Consider the following 18,666-nt stretch of genomic DNA (forward strand, 5'->3'; position numbering starts at 1 on the left):
GAATCGTGTAGAAATGGTAAGTAGGACAAACTAAAGTCTCACGAGCATAAGTAGAGCAAAGAATACTTCCAGTCACTGTCAACAAGTCTTTTAATGATTTCTTAGTGGGGGCTGCATAATGTCTTGCATGTATGTAAAATAAATAAACAAAATTATATTTTTTTTATATTACAGTTAATTTATTAAAAATTACAAAAAACGACCATACACAAAACGGATACAGTAGGGCCTCTTCATGAAAATTTGGGGGGGGGATTGTATTTTTCATAAATCTAGGGGGGATTTATTTTTATTTTTCAATGAAATGCTAAAAAGGATCGAAAAATGTATCTTTTGAACGAACTCTAGGGATGGGGAGAAAATGACTCTGACCCCCCCCCCCCCTTGCCCTAATTAGGCATCACTGAAAGTTTAAATTCGAACGAATAATTAGCATTGCAAATTTTCTTACTGTAGTGTAGCGAGCCTATGGCGGAAACATTTTCCAGAATTTTGGTGTTTACTTTGTGTTTGAATACCCTGAACGTGTTTCAGTGAACTTAGCCAACTTGGATTTAAAAATATTACCGTGTATTGATTGTCTAAGATATTTTTGTCCCTTTTTACTATTAGCGTCTCTTTTTGTTAAATTTTTGGGAGTGTCCTAACAATTTAGACTGCAAAAATAAAAACTGCTGACTTGAACAATTTGGCTTTTCAAAAACTCATTACAGCAATTATTACTAAGTCTTAAATAAGAAACCAACACAGTAAAATATGACGTCACAGCCAATACTAGCATTATGTTACGTCGAAATAAAAAAAAAACGCGGTTTTTCTTCTTTTTTGTATTTTTCGTGTTGTTTATGTGCCGTTCAGATAGTTTCTACGCTCCTCAAAAGTGTCTGGTCTATAAGAAAAATCATCAATGTCTCTAATTACACCTATTCTACATTGTACAGATGGGACTACTTTTCAAATAGAATTATCTGGATTTTTCATTTTCATTCTCTTGGGATTTCCATTCCTCCTGGACTCGCCCCACTCGATTCATAATAACGTCAGATTACAATTTTGTCTCCACTTTTATATTTTATAGAAGAATCTTAAATCTAGCCGCAAGTTGCTCAATGTCGTGCAAAATACTGGTAAATAAAAGGAAGTGAAGATATTTTTTCAATATTCCATTTGGCCAGTCTGTAGGGAGCTCAAGAAAAATGTTTCAGAACTAATTCCATTGAGAAAACGGGGTTGATGACCAGATATTTTATCGAACAGTTCGTAACGAAGGTAAAGAACTGTAGTAAGGAGCGAACCGGCTCAATAGTAACCGAAACTCTATAAAATGGAATTTTGATACCAATAGTTACATCAAAAGAATCGCATTTAATGCTGATTTTAAATATATAAGTTTCATCAAGATTAGTCTTAGCCATCAAAAGTTACGAGCCTGCGAAAATTTGCCTCATTTTAAATAATAGGGGGAAACACCCCCTAAAAGTCACACAATCTTAACAAAAATCCCACCATCAAATTCAGTGTATCAGAGATCCTTATTGTAGAAGTTTCAAGCTCCCATCTACAAAAATGTAGAATTTCACATTTTTTGCCAGAAGACAGATCACGAATGCGTGTTTATTTGTTTATTTTTTGTTTGCTGTTTTTTTCTCACCAAGGGTGATCGTAGCGACTCAGTGGTCCTAGAATGTCGCGAGAGGACTCATTCTAACGGAAATTAAAAGTTCTAGTGCCTTTTTTAAGTGACCAAAAAAATTGGAGGGCACCTAGGCCCCCTCCCACGCTCATATTTCCCTAAGTCACCGGATCAAAATTCTGAGAGAGCCATTTTATTCACCATAGTCGAATAACCTAATAACTATGTGTTTGGGGACGACTTACTCCCCCGCAGTTCCCGTGGGAGGGGCTGCAAGTTACAAACTTTGACCTGTGTTAACATATAGTAATGGTTACCGGGAAGTGTACACACGTTTTCAGGTTTTTTTTTTTGTTTAGAGGGGGGAGTTGAGTAGGGGGGGGGGGGTTACGGGGGATGATATTTCCATGCAGGAACTTCTCATGGGGGAAGAGAATTTCATTGAAGGGGGCGCAGGATTTTCTAGTATTATTTGAAAAAACAATGAAAAAACAAATATGAAAAGTTTTTTCTACTAAAAGTAAGGAGCAGCAATAAAACTTAAAACGGACAAAAATTATTACGCATACGAGGGGTTTACCTCCTCGTAATACCTCACTCTTTACGCTAAAGCATTTTTAGTAATTTCAACTATTTATTCTACGGCCTGGGCCTTTGTGATTCAGAGGTCATTCCTAAGGAATTGGGACAAAATTTAAGCTTTAGTGCAAAGAGCAAGGTATCAATGAGGGGTGAACCCCTTCATAAACGCAATAAGAACATACGAATATAGAAGTTCGTTACGTAGGTTAATTCGTAAGTTACGTATATTTTTTACTAATGAAAACGTTTGTAAAAAATTACTCCAGAAATTAAATAAAAAAGGCAAGTTTTTTAAATGAAAGTAAGGAGCAACATTAAAACTCAAAACGAACAGAAATTACTCCGTATATGAAAGGGGCTTTTCCTCCTCAGCTCCCCGCTCTTTACGCTAAAGTTTTTTACTGTTTTAAAAAGTGGAGTTAAGAGAAAGAGTCAAACTTTAGCGTAAAGAGTGAGGCGTTGAGGAGGAAAAGCCCCTTTCATATACGGAGTAATTCCTGTTCTTATTAAGTTTTAATAAGTTTCCTTTTAAGGAAAAGGAAACTTATTTTCCTTTTAAAAGTTTCCTTTTAAATATTAAAATCCACAACAGAGACCCTTTTTTCACTTCAAAATATTCTTCCTGTTCGGCAAAGTATCCAATTTTTAAGTGTTATGTTTAAGATTAAGCTTGAACGAGAAAAGCTCCCCAGATATTTTGCATCGACGGGTCTTATTTCTTCTCCTTCATCTTCATAAGTTGAAACCCGTGGTAAATATAATCTGCGGACTCCTAAGGTAGTTACAGAGAGGTCGCGTTTTTGCCTGAGGTATTTGATTCCTCTACATTGGGAAAGATTGAAAAATGAGATTGATTTTAATGTAAGCATAGATGCTATAAGACGGAAGTTGAAAAGAGTTCTGATTGAAAGTTATAAATCTAAATAATATAAAAAAATGTTTTTTTTTTAAGGATGTTTATTATTTTTTTAAGTTTTGGGTTGGTCTCCGGGGTTCGCCCATGAGGCATTCAGATGTCTTATGACTCACTTGGTTTTAAGTTGTAAATTTAATTGTGTCTCAAAATGGTGCGCGGAGGATGGAAGTGGTATCGTACGGCACGGGATTTGTATTTTATTTATTTCTGCCAAGATTGGTTAAGAGAACTATTTATTTTTAATTTTTGTGCATATTTAGTGTTGCTTAAAGGTAGCTTAATTGCATTCGAGCTATACTCTCAGCCTTGAGTTACCTAATATTTTGTATATATTGGTTATATTAAAAGAACCTTTAACCTTGAACCTAATGTTGCTCCTTACTTTCATTAAAAAAAAAAAAACTTGTTTTTTTATTTAATATCTAAATAGAAACATATCTTCGACGCATCCTTACATATGAACATGCTTGCTACTTCTTACTTGGTAAACCAAGCCACGCTTTAAAAACAGCACATTCAAAGCAGCTATACCAACTGTTAACCTAAACAGAGAGACATAATGTAAAACCAAGTAAGTATGACCACCACCTTGAAAGTTGTTCCCAGATTTATTTCTTTTTGCAAAGAAAAACGATATTTCTTTTTTTAATTTTACCCGCATGGTAAAAAAGCCTTGCATAATTTCATCTTGGCTTTGCAAGATTCCAACTCGTTTTCGGAAAAGTAAGACAATTTGATTCATTAAAAACTTTGACACTTCGCACTTGGGTTTCTAGGAATTTAGCATAGAGAGGTAAAAGATGTTATTCTAGTTTCCTTCAGCAACTTTAGATTTCCACTCAAAAAGAGGGAAAGAAAGAGGTTGACTTCTTTATTCTGTTAGCACCAGATTCCCGGAGATTCGGGCTCCATCAGCATTAGTGACAAAGTAAACATTTCCCCAGGTTAATTTTTTGGATTTTGAAAGGCAAAACAAACATGAGTTATATTTCATAATTATGCATCGAATTATACACGCTACATCTATAGTGACTACATTTTAGTAATAGCTTTCTAGAAATTATACGCTTTAAAGTATGATAAAAGAGCTCATAAAAATATGTGAGGCGTTGGTAGGATTGCCTAAAGATAAGGGTAAAAACTTAAAATTTACTAATACTAAAACTAGCAAAAAATTAATAAATAAATAAAAACTGATTTAATTTTTTCAATGAGCGGTTCGATAAGTTTATTTGAAGATAATTGAATTAGTTGTTTATAAAGGAGCCCAAACCAACAGAAATTAAATAAACATTTATAGCAAAAAAACATACAACAGAAAACTAATACAATTCTACTGCTGATGATGAACACTGTATATTTGTTCGAAATATCCAGTTAAAAATTTTCCTATAGCTATTCACTGTCAATAAAAAGGTTTCATCCCTATTTTGAACTGTTTTACTTAAAACTAATATAAATGAATAAATAAATCTTAAAGGGAGTAATGCTTGAATTGAATATTTAAAACAAGCTTCAAACGAAAAAAAATATTTTTGCTATTGAAGTTTAACTGAAACCCTAAACGAAGAGAAATTAAATAAAAAATCGACGCAAACAAACATAGAATAGATACTAATATAAATGAATAAATAAATCTTAAAACGAGTGAAGCTTGAAACTGGATATGCAAATCAAGCTTGAAACGAACAAAAATCACTACAAACAAGAGTTTTGGTAATGCCTCCTTTCAATGTAAAAGTCTAAAACCTACTGCGTCATTGGCGCTTTACTGAAAACTATATGTGTCTTGAACAATCTTGGAAAGTACAAATAAAATCAAACTGAATATTTGATATATTACGATATTAATATTTGAAAGATCCTCAGTTCAAGATTTTATTTCACTGCAATGTTTACTTTCATTTTCAATGCTGTATTAACTGGAAAAGAGAATATTTGTAATATAATTCGTTTTCAGTGAAGCGCCAATGACACAGTAGGCTTTAGGTTTTTACAGTTAAGGAGGGGGGGCAGTATCTAAACTCTTGTTTGTAGTGAAACTGTACTCGTCTTGAACAATCTTTGAAAGAAATAACAAATTGAACTTAATATTTCATGTATAATGATATTAATTGCTGAAAGCTCATCAGTTCAAAATTTTACTGTAATTTTAATGTTTATTTTTAATATTAAGTACAAAAGACGATATTTGTGATATAACTCGTTTTCAGTAAAGCGCCAATGACGCAGTAGGTTTTAGACTTTAACAGTGAGAGAAGGAGGCAATACCAAATCTCTTGTTTGTAGTGATTTTTGTTCGTTTCAAGCTTGATACATATTCAATTTAAGTTTCGCTTGCTTTAAGATTTATTTATTAATTTATATTAGAATCTATTGTATGTTTGTTTGCATTATTGTTTATTTAATTTCTGTTCGTTTTTGGTTTCATTTATACTCCAATAGCAAAATATTTTTTCTTTTTCGTTTAAAGCTTGATTTTCATATTCAATTCAAGCATTACTCTCTATAAGGTTTGTTTATTCATTTATTTATTCGTTTTGAGTTTGAATTTTAAGAGGTATATGTATCTGCTGATCTCAATTTTAATATGGTCTTTACTTTTCTTTCAAAAACTTCTTTCTCGGAAAGTATTTTTTTAATTAATTTTCATTCATTTTTTATTGCAAAAAATTTCAAGTTTTTAAAAAATTCCTATTTCAAAATCAATTTTTTTTTTCAATATCAAACGTTCATCGAAGTAGCAAAAGTAGTATCAAAGTAATAAAATCAAACAAAGTAAAAAAAAGCATCAAAGTAAACAAGGTAACAAAGTATCAATAAGCAACTTGCATAACTTACAGTCCTTGCACCGTAAATCGAGGTTGCCACGCAAATCACTAAATCTAAGTATTAAAGTAAACAACGCCTACCTCCCGACCCTGGGGGTTTTCGCCGACACCAAAGTTTTGGTTATCTGGTCTTTTAACTATTTTAACAAAATGAGTATCTCAAAATTTTTATCTGATGCATCTGGGGGAAAGGGCTTGGAAAGGGGGGGGGGATTCACTTTCCAAACAAATGAGCACTCTCTCAAGTTTATATGAGCATCCCTTCCACAAGAACCAAATATACCCCCAGGGCAAAACTTATAATTCCTTCGTCCGGGACCTAGGAGGTTGTGCCGATACCAGAGTTTTTATTATCTGACCTTTGAACTATTTTTTAACAAAATGGCTATCTGAAAAGTTTTATCTGATGCATTTGGAGAAAAAAAGGGCGAGGGGGAGTTAGTTGCCCTCTGATCACTTTTGACTTACAAAAAAAGAACAAGAACTTTGAATTTTCAATCAATTGAGCCCTCTCTGAAGTTATACGGGCATCCCTTCCACAAGAACCATATATGCCCCTAGGGTATAAATGGTTCAGGAGGCATATATATGGGCGAATATATGGCACATATACCCCATATAGGGCATATATATGGCTTCGGGGGGGATAGCTGCCCCCGATCACCTCTTAGAAAGTGAACTAGAACTATCAATTTCTAGTCAAACGAGACCTCTCTGAGGTTTATACGAGTATCTCTTATATAGGAACCATATTTAACCTCGGGGAATAAATTACAACTTCTGCCCTCGGACCCTGGGGGGTTGTATCGACACCGGAATTTTGTTATCTGATGTTTAAACTATTTTGAAAAAAATGTATCTCAAATTTTTTTTTCGGATGGGTTTGGGAAAAAAGGGCGTGGTGGAGGGGGCTTGTTACCCTCAGATTTCTTTTGACTCAGACGTTTGACTCAGACTTTGACTGTTACATCAGATTTCTTTGTGGAATAGAACTTTAAAATTTCAAGTCAAATGGGCCTCTCTGAAACTTATATGAGCATCCCTTCTCTAAGAACCATATGTAAATAGCGACGAAGACCACACTGCCTTTCCATCACAAAAATCAAAAACAAGAAAAACATCGAAAACAAGAGGAGCAATAGGGAATTCTTTTCGTAAGACAGTGGAAATCTAATTTCAATGAATATTGCCGCCTTATTTTCAAGGACAGTCCTCAGAAAAACATAAATAAATAAAAAAAGAAAAATTTGCAACAGCATACGACCAATAAATTTTTTTTTAAACTGAAAAAAAAACAGTCCCAGTAACCTTACTTCAGCGAAGTTCAACCAGGAGTCCTGGTTAAGTCCTTTTCTTCATGTTTTTAAGAGCAATATATGCCCCCAGGGCACACCTTACAACGCCTGGTATCTAAAAATTTTATCTGATGCATTTGGAGAAAAAGGGCGTGGGGGGCTAGCTGCCCTACGATCACTTTTGACCCTTAAAAAGTGAACCAGAACTTTCAATCTCCAATCAAATGGGCCTTCTCTGGAATTTATAAGAGCATCCCTTCCGTAAGAACCATATATAACCCCAGGAAATAACTTACAACGCCTGCCCCAGGGCCCAAGGGGGTTGGTTCGGAATTGGAGTTCTTGTTATCTGACCTTTGGAACTATTTTTAACAAAATTGCTTTCTGAGAATTTCTATCTGATGCATTTGGGGAAAAAGGGCAAGGGAGCATCCCTTCCGTAAGAACCATATATAACCCCAGGAAACACCTTACAGCGCCTGTCCCAGGGCCCTAGGGAGTTGGTTCGAAATTGGAGTTCTTGTTATCTGACCTTGGGAACTATTTTTAACAAAATAGCTTTCTGAAAATTTCTATCTGATGCATTTGGGGAAAAAGGGCCAAGGAGAAGGGGGAGGGGGTAGCTGCCCTCCGTTAACTTTTGACTCTTAAAAAGTGAACTAGAACTTTTGATTTTAAATAGAATGAGCCCTCTCTGAAGTTTATACGAGCATCACTCCCCCTACGGCATAACTTACAAGGCCTGTCCCAGGCCCCAGGGGTTGTGTCGCCCCCAGAGTTTTAATATCTGATGTTTGAACTATTTTTAACAAAATGGCCATCTAAAAATTTTTATCAGAGGGGTTTAGGGGTAAGGGCGTGGATGGGGGACCAGTTGCCCTCCGATCTCTTTTGACTCTAAAAAGAGAACTAAAATTTTTAATTTACAATCACATGAGCCCTCTCTGAAGTTTATACGAGCACCCCTTCTATAAGAACCATATTTGCCCCAAAAGCATAACTTAAAACGCCTGTTCCCAGGCCCTGGGGGGTTGTGTCGATGCCGGAGTTGTTGTTTTTTTATCTGACCTTTCAACCATTTTTAACCAAATGGTTGTCTCAAAATTTTTATCTGATGTATTTGAGGAAAGGGGGCGTTGGATGGAGGCCAACCGCCCTTCGATCACTTTTGACTCTTAAGAAGTGAACTAGAACTTTTTATATCCAATCAAGTGAGCCCTCTCTGAAGTTTATACGAGCATCCCTTCTATAAGAACCATATATGGTCCTAGGGCATAACTTACAATATCTATCCCGGGCCCTGGGGGTTTGTGTAAATACCGGAGTTTTTGCTTTGAACTTTTATAAAATAAATCTATTTCAAAAAATTCTTTGGGTGGATTTGGAGAAAAAGGGCGTGGGGGAGGGGGCTAGTTACCATCAGATCTGTTTCGACTCTTAAAAAGTGAGCTAGAACTTCCAATTTTCAATCAAATAAACCCTCTCTGAAGTTTATACAAGCATTGTATCCACAAGAACCATACATGCTCCCAGGGTAAAACTTATAACGACTGCCCCCAGGCCCCGGGGGGTTGTGTCGATTATTGAGATTTTGTTATCTAGTCTTTTAACTGTTTTTGACAAAATGGTTATCTCAAAATTTTTATCTAATACATTAAGGGAGAAAAAGGGCGTGGAGGAGGATAGTTACCCTCCGATCTCTTTTGACTCTTAAAAAAGTAAACAAGAAATTTATTTTCTAAGCAAATGAGCCCTCTAAGTTTATACGAGCATCCCTTCCATAAGAACCATATATATCCCCAGGGCAAAACTTATAACGCCTGCCCCCGGGCCCTGGGGGGCTGTGTCAACGCGGAAATTTTGTGATCTGACTTTTCAACTATTTTTAACAAAATGAGACTTTCTCAAAAATTTTATCTAATACATTTAGGGGACAAAGGTGTGGGGAGGGAGTCTAGCAGCCCTCCGATCACTTTTACAAAGTGACTCTTAAAAAGTGAACTATAACTTTCAGTTTCCAATCAAATGAGCCCTCTCTGAAGTTTATACGAGCACCCCTTCCATAAAAATCATATATGCCCCCAGGGCAGAACTTAGAACGCCTGCCACCGGGCTCTCGGGGGCTGTGAAGCCACTAAAGTTTTTCTTATCTGACCTTTTTAACAAAATGTCTTTCTCAAAATATTATCTGATACATTTGGAGAAAAAAGGGCGTATGGGGGTGTGCTAACTGCCCTCCAATCACTTTGACTCTTCAAAAGTAAACTAGAACTTTCAATTTCCAATCAAATGAGCCTCCTATGAATTTTATACGAGCATCCCTTCCATATGCACCTTACATGCCCCCAGGGTATAACTTAAAACGCTTCCCCCGGGCCCTGGGGGTTATGTCGACATCGGAGTTTTTATTACCTGACCTTTGAGCTATTTTTAACAAAATGGTTATCTCAAAATTTTCATGTGATGCATTCGGGAAAAAAATGGCGTGAGGGGGAGCTAGTTGCCCTCTCATCTCTTTTGACTCTGAAGAAATGAACTAGAAGTTTAATTTCCAATCATATGAGCCCTCCCTGAAGTTTATACGAGCATCCCTTCTATAAGAACCATATTTGCCCCCAGGGTATAACTTAAAATGCCTGCTCCCGGGGCCAATGGGGGTTGCGTCGACCCCGGAGTTTTTGTTTTATGATTGTTGAACTATTTTTAACAAAATAGCTACCTAAAATTTTTTACGGGTATATTTGGGGAAAGGGGGGGGGCTAGTTGCCATCCGATCACTTTTTACTCTTAAAAGGGGCACTAGAACTCTCGATTTCCAATCGAATAAGCCCCTTTTGAAGTTTTTACGATGACTCCTTTTATATGAAGTGCCTCTGGGAAAAAGAAAATAATAAATAATAGATCAGGGTCTTTACTATAGGCAACACTTTAGCGTTGCCTCTGATAGTATTTATAGCACTGAATTAAATACAAATGTTCAAGTCCAATGCAAAAGGAAAAGTGGAAAAAGTGTTAGTTTAAGATAATTTGATTTTATGCGCAACCATGGACTTAATTAAAAAGACATCTGAAAAAAAAAGCTATTAGCTTGCCATAAAAAGGAGGGTTCAAAATCAATAAAAAATAGAATTTCAAGCATACTTGTCAGTGTAGCTATTAAAATCTGCAAAATTTCGATGTAAAATCTATTAAATCTGTAAGAAAAGGATCACGATGACTTCCAAAGATCCTTAATCGCAAAATGAAAGTATATCTTAGAATAATTTACAAGAGTGCTGAGTTATTTCATGACGAACGTATTTCACATAATTTCATTGAAGCAAAAACAAAGTTCACAGCTTATCATTTTAACTTAGTTATCAAAATCTAGAATCAAGGCGAGGTAAAATATTAAATGAGGGGTTTATATTTGAGGTTTATAGGTGGGAAAATGTATAGTTCTGATCAATGAGTCATGTTGATATATCCTACTTATTTGCAATTTGACATCAAAGCGGAGTTTCAACGAGATCCTTATTAATCCACGAACGATAACCTTGTATTTTCATTTTCAAAGCATTTCACTTCTATTGTTTTTTTCATCAGTTATATTCTCTTAAATTTTTTTCATAAACACCTTGACGGTCTCAATTAGCCCCTTTTTTCAATTAATTGAAAAAAAGTATTCCAAAAAATTAAAGAGCATCATTTAGAACTAAAAACAAGCAGAAATTAGTTTTTAGAGATGTCATGCTTCTAGATGGTGTTAAAAGAAGAAGGAATTACCATAAATAAAGAAAAGAAACCTAGAACAAAAAAAAATATTACAATCTCGATGAAAAATGACTAAAACCTTCAATAAGAGAGCATAAAAAAATGATGCAAAAATAACAATAAAAGTTCGGTAGATTAATGAATAAAAATTTGGGAGATACACAAGACTGCCACCAATGACTGGAAGCAATCCACTTATGAAGCCTCTTAAAAATCACTGACTACCTCCTTGTATTGTGTCAAGAACGCTCTGTGGAGCATATACTGAGCTCTCCAAATTTGATTTGAATTACCAGATACTGCACGAATATTTCTTCGTTTGTTTCCACCTTTATCAATAATCGAACCAGCCATGTCTTTAGGATAGTTACTTGAGTTAGTCCTGCTCTACTTGGTGAAACCCTTGTCATATCAGCAGGCATCCCAGGACGACTACAACCAAATCCACGAGCACTTGGACGCTGTAGGTAAATTACCATTCAATCCTCCATAAAAATCTCTACAAACCTAGACCTAGGTACAAGTACACCCCTTCTTCCATGTCCACTAAGAAGTTCATTCGATTAGTCTCATACATCCTCGACATGTTCAGAAACATATTCAGGATCATGAGGTACAACTGGTGTCGTAGTATGGCTTCTTTAATGATGTACAAAGCGAAGGAGAATCAATGGATGGCATTTTCGACGGGACCAATGAGCTGAACAATGAGATCCATTGATCCAAGACATACACCGGGAGGGACTTTAAACGTACAGCTAAATTCCTCCTGATGTTTTTTGATCTTAAAGCGACCTTGGCCAAAAACAGCAACAACGTGCGACTGCTAAACTAGAAGATGGATGTCAGCCTCAGGAGGTTTGGAATTTAAATTATCCTTTCGTTGACGACCACGACCATCACTTGCATGATGGTCATAAATTTCTTTGAATACGTCATTCACAATAGTGATCACGCTGTCTTTGTGAGTATTAACGGAAAGGAGTCGTTCTGGACCAGAGCAGTTAGGAGCACGGACTTTTTCGTTGTAATCACTGCTAAGACGATTAATTTTATGACCTGCTTTAAAAATGATTGATCAAGCAGTCGTATTAGGGATAACAACACGCGCTTCTGCATTTCCAACTCAACGACATTTATTCGTTTTTTTAGCACACTCAGCATTTGTCCGATTTAAACCTAAATATCCGTACGTTGCATGTTTTATACAAGTCAGTATGAGAATTCGGTAAAAGAGGTTACAGGCTTCAAATTGAAGCAATTAAAGGCTAAGAAGTTTTTTTTCTTACTTTTCACTGTCTTGTTAGAAGATTTTACCGTTTACCATAAATTTTCATTACAGTTGTAAATAAAAAAGCCGTGTGGTCTAATGAAACTATTGACACAAACAAATTGCAATGAACAATAAGGACAAATTTGTAACAAATATATGATACCACGAATAAGAGAAGTGTTGCTAACCCTTGATTTCCCCCAAAGTTCGAGTTTCAATTGTCCTTCTCTGAAATCTAAATATATTGTTTAAACCGAAGGGTTTAGACCAGGGCCGTATCCAAATTTTTTTTCGGAGAGGGGAGGGGCTTTACAAAAGATTTTTTTCGGAAAAGGGGGGGGGGTGCAAAAGGATTTTTGGTGGGGGTACAGAAAGCTTCAAAAAAACACAAGAAAATGTTTAAATTCATTTTTGTTACGTTTTTATGAATTGGACAAACATTTCGGGGATGGAGGGCGTTCAAATCCCCCCCCCTGTATACGGCCTTGGTTTGGACTAAGGCCCATTCATATTGATGTTTGACTAATAGTTAACTCTAATTTGAGTTAATCATATTTTTCACAAATGTCCTGAATGACTGAAAAATTTTATGAAAAATTTTGATTGGATTACGTTAGAGCTACTGGATTTCATCCCCAGTAAGATCTCATCGTGAATGGGGTACTAACAAACTTTCTTCTTGTATCACACTGCTCGCAGTAGTGAAAGGTGGGTTAAAACTGTCTTGTGTCAATAGATACTGAAAACCTGAAAATCCATATTTTGATTACAATACATCAGCAGGAGGAGAAATCTACAACTCGCTCTATAAACAATTCTACGAGACCACTACTTTATATGGACTGTTATATATTCCAGAGTTTTTAAGCCTTCGGCTGTATTTATCATGTTACTCCTGGAGGCAAATTTTATAGATCTCTCAACGGTTCTGATTAAAATAGTATCTTAAAGTTATGATCCGATGTCACGCTAAACTGTGGGAGAGCTAACAGTCATGTTACCGTTGAATGGCAGGTTGTCTCTGATTTGTTTTGGTACTTAAAAAGGCATTAGAAGTCAAAATTTGCGATTAAATAGGCTCTTTATCAACTTTCTATAACCAAGCGACTTATACCATTTCTCCTGGGCAAAATAACACACGGAAGAAACGTCATTTTTATACAGCTAACTGTATTGCACTGACTGCGATAAAAATCATAGAAAATAGATTTAGGGTACACAGAGCAGCAGAGGTTTCACTTCACTAATCATCTGTTGCGATCGCAACGCTTTAATTAACCTTCATCTTTATCATCTGTATTTATCATACCAAAAACGACTTCTTTCTTAATACATAATAACTTTGAGAACCATCGATAGCCATATTTCTAAATCGCAAGTGACTTCAGAAGACGTAATTCAGAATGCGTTATATGACTATTTTTTCAGTATATGATTTATGTTTCAATTCCTCGAGTTGGTTAAACTGTTCCTGCCCGTTTTTCCGCAATAAATTTGATTAGACACTTCCTAATATTTCCAAAACATTTTATTTCTCTTTGCGTCCGTCCCTGAATTACAAATTTAGAGTGCTATACTAAAGCAAGAGGTAAAACAAGGCACTAAAACAAGGAGGTTTGAAAACCTGTGGAGATGCTTCAGATCTTATGATCAGAATGCCCCCCCCCCAAAAAAAAAAAAAATTGAAGAAGGTGATGTTTTTTGTGTGTTTCGTTAAAAGAGCTTAACATGATTTAAATCTAACATAAAAGTTGTAACTTGTCATAAGTGATCACTAGAATTAGTATTGTATTTTTTTTTCTGAATTTGGAACAATGAAACGTGAATTTTTACTGTATTTTACTGATTCCCAAAGAAGATTTAGATTTTGTTTTTCCATAATATCTAGCTTTTGGCAAACATTGGGTGATATTAGCCGTGAATGGGTGATATTAAACTATTGGTGAGATAGCCTTTAATATGTTGATTTTTAAATTATTAGCAATAAAATGTTTTATACTAATTTTCAAATACGCTTACTGACTCAGAGAATCTTTTTTCAATTGTGAAAAAAAACCTGGGCCTTGACTATTCTACTTCTAGTATTTTCGCTGCGCCAACCATCTTAGCTAACAATACTACCTAGGCACATGAAGCTGTCCACTTGATTAAATATTCTTCTAACCCAACATCACCTTTTCATCTTCACTTATTCCTAGCCTTAGCAACTTAGTACTCTTAACATTAATTTTCAAACCTATTCAGTCACCCTGAACTTGCAAAACCACTATTAAGTTCATTTTGCTAACTTTCATCTAGGATGCTTAAATCATCAGAATCTAAGTCCATGAGAGTTTTATTTCCCCATTTAATTCTGTGTTCTCTTGCCGTGCTCCTTCAGACAAAGGCCACCAAATTAATCCATATAAATGGAAATAGAACACAACCTTGCTTAACTCCTGATTTAATACAAAACCAGTTGATAACCTTATTTCGTACCTTAACCACACCAGTTATTCTCATACAAATAACTAATCCCTTAAATGTATAGTGATTTATATATCCTCAGTAAAAATCTTCAATATAAAACAAACCTACCACTAGAGTCAATTTCACATAGTTCTCTTTCACTGGCAAGAACATTATAAAGCCAATAAGAGTATCCTCTCTATTATTCAGAAGAACATGAAGGTTCTTCGAAAAAGCTTTTAGGAGCCTGTCAGCATTCTTGTAGATAAACAATTTTTTCCCCAGTTAAGCCCAATTTTTCTTGAATTTTTTAGTAGGCCAATTAGACCAGCTAAAAGCAAGTTTGAAAGTTTTCCCATTGTTGTCTTTTTATATTGACATCTTAGCTGTTCAGTTTCTTATTCTCCTGTAGAAACAATATTGAATTCAACAGTATATTTGACAACATATTATTTAACCAAATCATATTAACCATTACAAAATAATTTTTTACAGTATAGTAAACAATATAACAGTATTTCGTTACCTTAGGTTCACACACAAGAAGTTGCTGTAATAGGCAATTTTCGTCAATCGCGGCAATTGGCAATTTTCGTCGCCTTGTTGTTCACATAGGATTTTCGCATCGGTCAATTTTTATCGGCAAAACATTTGAAAATAAAGCACGTAAGAAGAATCAAGAAGATGTTCTGCTTCTATCTCTTGTTGCATGGAGGAGAAAGAGAAAGAGGAATTCGATAAGCTTCTTTTCATATATTATAGAATTAAACTGAACAGCCATTACCAGCTTCTCTATAACATTACCAGTATCTTCCATTATGTTGCTGTTGCACGCAGAAAATTGCTATAAAAATGGCTTCGTCGCCCGATTAAAGTTGAATTTATTTCAAGCTCTGTGAAGTTGCTCAACGGAGCAACTAAAATTGCTCAAACTAACAACTAAATTGCGGCGATGGGCGATTTCTGCTCCTGTGTGAACATGTGTGTGAGCCCAGAGTTAGTGTCTCTAACACCTTGGCAAACCCGGTGATAGCACAGTGGATTGCTACTTTGCTCGGCAATTTGGTAAATAAAGCCAATCGTCCTTTGGAATACTTTTATAAATAAAGTCCAGGTGGTTTTTGACAATCACAAGGAAGTAAACTCTTTGAGCCACGGCCAGGAGATCGAGTTGAATCTATTATGAAGATTCTTTAGGGGGTGGTTAAGAGGATATAATTGTTTTTTGGCTGAAGGGAGGCAAAAAAATTTGGTTTGACAGGCTTTTGATGTTTGAAAGTCTGTCCCCTTGAGTCAAGGAGAATTACAACTGTACATCCCCGGTCAACCGGACACTAATATTCAAAAGAAATATGGTTCAGAGGCACGGACTCCCTCAAAAGTGCGGCCCAAATAAGGGCCAATTTTCCCGATGGGCTTAGAAGTTTCAAGGTTCACTACCTTGGCCTTGCAGATCACATATTTGTGTTTGGAAAGGAAAGGGTGCTAGTGACAACGGACAGCTCTATTTTCCCTAATCAGTTTTAGCTTCCAGTTCCCAGGTCAACAAGCACCAGTTCCAGTTCCAGGCAACAAGAGTTTATAAGAATATGAGTAAGAAAGTAAACTTTGTCACAAATTTTATTTCAGTTGCAATACTCAAATAACATTCAATTAACTTATCAGTCTGTCTTTAAAATTGTCTAAGCAGTATAAACATTTCACACTGTATGAAAATAAACTCTAAAATTAAAATTAAATGATATATATATATATATATATATATATATATATATATATATATATATATATATATATATATATATATATATATATATATATATATATATATATATATATGTATATGTATATATATATATATATATATATATATATATACAATATACATATACATATATATATATATATATATATATATATATATATATATATATATATATATATATATATATATATATATATATATATATATATATATATATATATATAAAATGGAGACGAGAAAGAGTCAGAAACTTTGTTTTGATCAGTTCAAACATATATATATATATATATATATATATATATATATATATATATATATATATATATATATATATATATATATATATATATATATATATATATATATATATATATATATATATATATATATATATATATATATATATATATATATATAAAATGGAGACGAGAAAGAGTCAGAAACTTTGTTTTGATCAGTTCAAACATAAATCCTCCAGTACTTGGGCCAAAAAGGTCCCATTGCCCTAAAGAGGGCATTTTTTTATTTTAAACAGATTGAAACTTGCACCTGTAATTCCTTCAACAAGGGGAACCTAATTTATAAAAAAAAAGACATATCATCACTGGTGAACATAACCGAGATGGTGCCCCAGTCTTCCAGTCAAATTCATCACTAATCATTAGATCATGAGCTTTCACAAGATGATTTTCTTTCTTAAATAAGAATGTCATGTCCTGCACACTCTGCATCTAAGTCCAATTTGCGAATGCCAATTGATGAAAATAGTTATTTTATTCACTGTTTAGTGAATATAAAGACCACATTTAAAACAGATTTCCTGAAAATATTAGTGTCGAAGATCTACTCATCCTATAGACGGCATCTTTATTTTTATATCTGTCATTGCATTGTTCTTCTATGAATAGCTTTTTTCTAGAATGTAGGACCCCGCGCGTCCGACATTCGATTAAACTTGTTACGAAAATATCAGATCCCGAAAACAGGAAAAACGAGCTGTTTAACTGAAAATCAAGAAGAAATGTTTTAAATAGGTTTTTCGATTGGGAAGAACTGGGAAGAGAATAATCGTTGCCCAATTCAGTACAGATATTCAAAAAATGGGTAGGGAGCAAAAAGTGAGACGTCAGTGCATTCTCCGACGGAATTTTTTTCCAAAAAAAAAGGACAAAGAAAATAATATAATATTAAAACAAATAAGTAGGCGCGAACTAGCAAGAGCTTTATAAGAAAATAATGAAGTATTTTAAAAACAGAAGAGAGACAACAAAATTAATCTAAGAGCCGAATTCCCCTGACTACTACTACTGCTAGAAACTCACTGCAACACAAAATCACCTGAAACAGCACGTCTCTTCCAACCCAATGTACTCAAAGCTTCACTCTTTAACCCCCCCCCCCATAAAGTTCCATTTTCTTTCAAATCGTTCCTATGACCACTACCCAGCTCATTTGGGGATGACAACTGCTTTTGTTTGAACCCAAATGGGCGGCCAAAAAGAACAGTCTTTGGAGCCATGTCATCCTTCATCCGTAAAATATGTTCTAGTAATATCAACCTTTCTTTCATTATACCCCTAGAAAGTGGAAGAGAATCACATTTTCCGTACAGCTTGTTGTTTGATATAAGGTCAATCAAACAGGTAACTAAAACTCTCCTTAGAAAATTCCTATGGAAAACATTTAACAAATCTTCCTCTGCCTTTCGACGCATAAGTGTTTCAGAACCAAATTTGGCCGCTTTTATTACTACAGCTATCAATTATTACCATTATTTTAGTCCTTGTTTGCAAGGACCTCTTTATCTTCAATTTTAGTCCTCTTTATCTTCAACTGTTCGATTTTAAACAACTTAACCTTCGTCACATTACTTTTAAAACAAATTCCCGCAGCATCAACCCTCAAAACTTCCAAAAACTCATTCATTATCAAATATCTTTATCTAGGACACCAAAATCGTTTGCATAATCTAAGTTTAGGAGAGTTTCACTTTCGCGTTTGAATCTGGTGATGGCTCTTCCATAGCAATCAACGTGTTCCTTAAGACCTAATAAGTAAAAAATAATCCAAATAAACGGGGATAGGAGAAAACCCAGCAGAACTCCTGATTCAACACCAAACCGCTGCTAACCTCACTTCCTACCTTAACCACAACAATATTTTTCTCGTA

At 34.9% G+C, this 18,666-nt stretch overlaps 1 protein-coding gene across 2 annotated transcripts in view; it reads right to left on the minus strand.

Moving 5' to 3' along the window:
- LOC136035293 (uncharacterized) overlaps positions 1-18,666 on the minus strand; it is a 100,772-nt gene that overhangs the window by 10,976 nt on the left and 71,130 nt on the right. The window lies entirely within an intron of this gene.

This window comes from Artemia franciscana, chromosome 14, assembly GCF_032884065.1.
Source record: "Artemia franciscana chromosome 14, ASM3288406v1, whole genome shotgun sequence".
NCBI lineage: Eukaryota > Metazoa > Arthropoda > Branchiopoda > Anostraca > Artemiidae > Artemia > Artemia franciscana.